General features: G+C 42.8%; 1 long non-coding RNA gene across 1 annotated transcript; it reads right to left on the bottom strand.

Moving 5' to 3' along the window:
- Positions 1-551: 551 nt before the first annotated feature.
- On the bottom strand, positions 552-3,473 carry LOC128784029 (uncharacterized). Its single transcript, XR_008429337.1, has 3 exons — positions 2,898-3,473; positions 2,458-2,669; positions 552-1,410 (listed from the first exon to the last, which is right to left on the bottom strand). It is a non-coding gene; the product is annotated as an uncharacterized LOC128784029 (long non-coding RNA).
- Between the last annotated feature and the right edge of the window lie 2,527 nt (positions 3,474-6,000).

Raw genomic sequence — 6,000 nt, 5'->3', positions numbered from 1 at the left:
TCAATTAAAACAGGAGCAAAGGCAGAACAGGGAGGTTCTCAGTAATAAAAGTAATGGAAGGAAGACTGGCCATTTACAGCAGCCTCCACAGAGAGCATAATGCAGGTAGATTCTTTTAACAAGATTTGGTTTTGGGGGGTGTGGGGTGAGAGATCTGAAACCTCAGCACAGATACCCAGCTTCCAAATCCTAGAGATCCTGAGTGTATGTTGGACTGGAAAGCAGCTAACAGTAATTTAAATAATACATAAGTAAGCTCATCTCCATTGCTTCCAGTACTCCCTGATGAACAGCTTCATCTGCTTTCCATTCTGAAGGCCATTGAGGTTTGTTCTTCTTGACTTTAGTTTTAAAGGCTGAAAGGTTTTACTCACTCCCCTTTTGTTACTTCCAAGACTGAGGTGGATTTGCCCTGAGCTTGCACTTGCCAGATCAAAAGCTCTTGTCATTTTGCAGTGCCTTTAGAGCTCCAGAGAAGAACTTTAACAGAGCTCTCAGTGCACCCAAACTACAAGATTCTAAATTGGAGCATTATGACCCTTTTTTTTTTTTTTTTTTCCTGTAGCTACTTTCTCATGATGGCTTGAGCCACAATCAGTGTGTATTACCACATACACATCACTGAAAAACCACCCCCACCCAACACAGCTGAGGAATCAAAATTAAGCTTCAAGATGGCCTGAGAACCTGGTTTAGCTCAGGAATAAGGTTTGTGAGAACTGTTTTCCCTTTCCTCAGATGATTGTTACGCTGTACCCAAATTCCTGTTGTGCAACAGTTTGGAGGCCTCTTGGCCATGTCCTACCCAAACTCTCTTGCTTCTTGGCACAGCACAACTCTCCTGGGGGCATCTCAATGGACAATCACCCCCTGGGATTCAGTTTCAAGGAAAATAATCAGAGTTTGGCTCATTTTCCCTTTTGAACTGCTGCCCTTTTCCGATGTATTTACAATGTAAGGAAGTCAGTTTATTAATGGTTTGGCTTTTAACTTTGTTGTTGAGCTTGGCTTTGCTCCTGTTGGAAATTGGATCCCAGTTGAGGAGGGCAGTTGCCAGTGTCTGCTGGAAACTCCTTGCCTGGGATTTTCAAGCAGGCCGTTTGTTGACCTAGCTCAGCACATACTAAATAAATGCAGTCAGAAGAGTCTGCTTACTCATCACAGGAAAAGGATTGGCCCAGTGGCAGGACTTTTTCAGAATATCCCCAAACATTTCACTCCAGTTCACTCCAGACTTCTCAGGAGGTCCCTCCAGCAATCATTCTCCATTTCATTTCATTTCATTTCATTTCATTCATCTGAAGTAATGCTGAACAGCAAAGGTTTGAATTGGGCTGATTTCCTTGAATTTCTAACTTATTTCAGGTTTACTCCAGCAGAAAATTCACCAGGAATTTAAAAAACATAATCCTAAAGAGAGAAAAGTGAAAATAATGCATCATCTGTAAGATGTGACCTCTTACTACTGTGCTCAGGATGCTTAACAAGAGGTTTTGCAAATGGCACATATTAAATAAACAAGTATGCCTTCAGCCAGCAAGCTGCTATTTCTCCCTGCAAGGAATAAATAATTAAAATTCTTAAAACTTAAAATTCTTTGTATTGAGATTTGTAGCTACAAAAAATCATGGGTGGTAATTCCCAAATAGCCTTGTGGGGTTCTTTCTGCAGCTGAACCACAGCAAGCTGTCTCCCAGGCATTGGTTTATTCCCGAAGAATTAGGGAGAGGCATCTCTAAGGCACTGCATTTACTCCACTGCTGCTGGGAGGTTTTGTCTGGGTGCTCTCTGGACAGTTGCCAGGCTTGTTATTGAAGAGTATTTCTCTTTCCTTCCACAGCAGTCACTTGCTCACTCTCCCCCACCACTGGGATGGTGAGAGATTCAGAGAAGTGGAAAGACTTAGGGGTTGATATCAAGACAGTTTAACAGGTAAAGCAAAAGCTGAGCACACAAGCAAAGCACAACAGGGAATCCATTCATCACTTCCCATGGGCAGGCAGGTGTTCAGCCATCTCCACTAAAGCAGGGCTCCATCACATGTAATGGTGACTTGGGAAGACAAACTCCATAATTCCAAACCCCAGCTTTATATGCTGAGTATGATGCCATATGGTCTGGGATAGCTGTCCCAGCTGTCCTCTCCCATGCCTCTCTCTGGTGGGGAGAGAGGCAGAAAGGGCCCCGACTCTGTGTCAGCCCTGCTCAGCCGTAATAAACACATCCCTGTGTTATCAACACTGTTCTCCACACAAAACCAAACTATAGCCTCACACTAGCACCTGCGAGGAATCCTAGCTCTATCCCAGCCCAAACCAGCATATTCTCCATTCCTGATTCCATACCACTTACATCATGCTCAGGTCCCACACTATCCATGCATCCTCATTACCCACCACCACTGTCACCATCCCTTGATATAATACACAGGCATCATTTCCTTAGTCTATGGCTCACCTCGGTGAAATGCCTGCCAAGCATGCAGAAACATCCACAAAATGTCCTTTGAGTTCATTTAGTCCATGACTCTGGTCAGGACAGGAGACGTGGTGTGCTGTGTGGAGTTACTGGGCACCAAAGGCAGGTCACGACAGGTCACTGCTGCACTTGCACTGCTTCCTGTAAGGCTTGTTCTCCACTGGTTTGGGTAATTCCTGCTGTAGTAATTCCTATAACATGCAAGCCAAATTCCATATTACAACAATTTCAAGATGTTTCCATGGTTCATTTGGAGCAGACCATGGGGTTTAAAATTGCAATTGACTCTTCTGCTTGCCCTGCTCTGGTTTGGACTTTTCCACAGACCGCAGTCCTTCAGGAGTGTACCTGCTCCAAGTGAAGCCTTATCTATGAACCACAGACTGTTCAGGGGTCTACCTGCTGTGGTATGGACTTACCCACAGCCACAGTAGACTAGTTTCAGTATGGTCTTTTCCACGGGCCATAATGCCTTCAGAGATGTTCCTGCTCCAGCATGGCCTCACCCACAGCCAGTCCCTTGGAAAATAAACCTGCTCCAGTATGGCCTTACCCATGACTTCAGTCCCTCCAGGAGTGTATTTGCTCTCTCCTGGGCTTATCCACAGCCACACACTTTGGGGTAGTCTTGCATGACCTCAAGCACAGCTGCTGATGTTTCAAGGCGTGTCTTTCTCCAGTATGGACTTACCCCTTGGGCCACAATCCCTTCAGAGGTCCAGCTGCTGTGGCACAGACATAACCATGGCCACAGATGCTGTGAAATGTACCTGCTCTGGCATGGCCTTATCCAGGGCCACAGATGCCTCAGGGTGTCCAGCTCCCACATGGACTCATCCACAGATCACAGGCCCTTCCACTCAAGTTCACGCTGGAGTTCCAGCCTGTCCAGAACAGCAGCACAGCAGCAGCTCTGGCTATCTGCCAGCCCGACACATCGCCATGGCTGTTATCAAAATGTTCCCAGGCACTGCAGAGTAAGGTGATAAGCAGCACAGCAGTGCAGTGAGCAGCCACTAATGAGCACTAGACTCAGGCAAGCAAGCCCTATGACAAACAGGAGCCTGTCAATTAACAGCAAAATAGTAATAATAGTGATAAAATCGATCGTGCACCTTCCAATCACAGCTTGTGGTACCTCGAGCCCCACAGCAGGCAACAAAAAGGACTGCTGTGGTTTAACCAGGCAGCTGCTAAGTGCCACAACAGCCACTTGCTCTTATTTCTCTTCCCTTCCACAACAGTCACTTCCTTACTCCCCCACAGTGGGATAGGGGACAGAATTAGAAAAGTGAGACAACTTGTTTAACAGAGAAGCAAACAAGGAATCTATTCACCACTCCCCATGGGCCTATAGGTGTCCAGCCACTCCAGGAAAGCAGGGCTCCACCACGTGTAACAGTGATTTTGGAAGACAAACACCATAGTTCTGAACTTCCTCCCCTTCTTCCCCCAGCTCTATATGCTGTGCACAACACCATATATTATAGGATACCCCTATGGTCAGTTGGGATCAGCTGTCCAAGCTGTGTCCCGTCCCAGCTCCTTGTGCAGCTCCAGCCCTCTCTCTGGTGGGGTGGAGTGAGAGGCAGAAAGGGCCCTGACTCAGTGTCAGCCCTGCTCACTGCAACAAACACATCCCTGTGTTACCAACACTGTTTTGGTCACAAATCCAACCCACGACCCCATACCATACTCTGAGGAAAAATAGCTCTACCCCAGCTACAGCCAGCACTTTCAAGTATTTCTAGAGACCCCAGAATCTGAACTGCCTAGGCCTGCCTCAGAATTATGTGCCAAAAAAGTATTAGATAAAAAAAAAAGAAAGCCGTAAGAAGAAAGAAGACCAGCAACCCGGTCTCAGTGATAATTTGCTTTGATCATATTGCTGTTAAAAATAAAGCCAGTGTGCAGCTAATTGACAGCAAGAAATTAAATGACAAACAGCTTGAATATAGCCTGAAGAGTTACTGAATTGGAGATATGCAAAGAATAAAAGGTTTGACATATAAAAGATATGTTACATTTAATATGTGTCTCAGTGCGGATGAAAACATGAGCATTTCAGAGCTGTAAGAAGAAAAACTTTGGTGGAAAAAGACAACACTCTTGACCACTGATAACATTTGATTTAAAGTTCTCTGAAAATTTGTTCTAGAACAAAAGGAAAAATCAAAACAATTAATTCCAGAAGTATTACAACATAACTGACAAACATCTACTCTTTGTCTGGATTTCAAGCACAATTTTAGTCAATTTGAATCCATTTCATGAAGAGGCTGCAGCTTTGACAGAGCTATTGCTAAAATCATCTCAGCAACAAAACATTGCTTAGCCTCATTTTAGTAATTAAACAGCTCCAAGAACCAGCTCCACAGTTTAGAACTACTCAGTACCTAAATGATCAGATTTGCCAGCATTGATTTGTTACTGTTTAGTACAGTATACTGAAATTAATGTTGTTACCTAATCAAAATCCTGAAGCCTTCCAAATCATTTATTAAAGAACAGTTAAAAAAAAAAAAAAAAAAACAAACTGGAATCTAGAATATGTTGATGCTGTTCTTCTAAGAAATAAACCCAGAAGTCCATTTTATTTTTAAACAAACAAAAAATTCTTCACAAGGTTTGATAACTGAAGCGGGTGAAAAAGCTGATCTGTGTAAGTATATAAAAAAAGTCAATTTTCACAATGTTATGGTCTGGAAGCACTGAAGAGACAGTCAGAATATAAAGGCAACTGGAGACAATTAAGCCCTTTTAAAAAGCACCAAAATTAGCATTCCTTTTGTTGGATCCAAATAATTCAAGTGTTGTTCTGCCACAAAGGCCATCAACCATTTCTAATTTTAGCTTAATCCATTAAAAAGAAAAATCCTGCATTTCTCCTGGTGTTTCCTCATTAAGAACTCTCCTAAATTGTACACTGAAATCTCACAAACACAAGCTATGAATTGAAGTTCACACGTTCATGAAGACACGCTCACGCAAGCACTTTAATATGGCAATCCCAATAAAGGCAATTCAACTACTTGTGATTCAGCTAAGCAGTGCCTTAACTGCTACAGGGTAAGTATCCACCAAAAGCAAAAATTTAGCTATAAATTACAAGAGTGACCTGTCCTACCTTTGAACCTTCAGCTTTCTATTTTCCTCTGCTACACTTGATTACTCAGTAACAAGAAGCTCCACAAAAATAGTATCTCCTGATTTTCACTACACGGGGTAGGCACTCAAATGACCCTATAAAAACCCCTTTGTAAATAATCTTTATATTTTGTCAAATTAATTTCTTGTATTCGCATTTTAAGTCACTGCTTAAAAATTGCATATTCCTTTGCTCCCCCCTCGTTACAGTGTATCAATCACACCTTCACTACTCATTCACCTAGAAATTCATAAGCTTAGATTCAGTTTTAATCAGTATTACTAAAGAAGCATTTTTTCCAAACGTACACACAAAAGTGGAAATTATTCTCAACTTTTTTCAGAATTAATACTGTAATACAGGCTGACCTGGTG

Source organism: Vidua chalybeata, chromosome 2, assembly GCF_026979565.1.
Source record: "Vidua chalybeata isolate OUT-0048 chromosome 2, bVidCha1 merged haplotype, whole genome shotgun sequence".
Lineage (NCBI taxonomy): Eukaryota > Metazoa > Chordata > Aves > Passeriformes > Viduidae > Vidua > Vidua chalybeata.
Note: the sequence above shows the minus strand (reverse complement) of the source record. Positions and strands in the feature narration are given on the sequence as shown.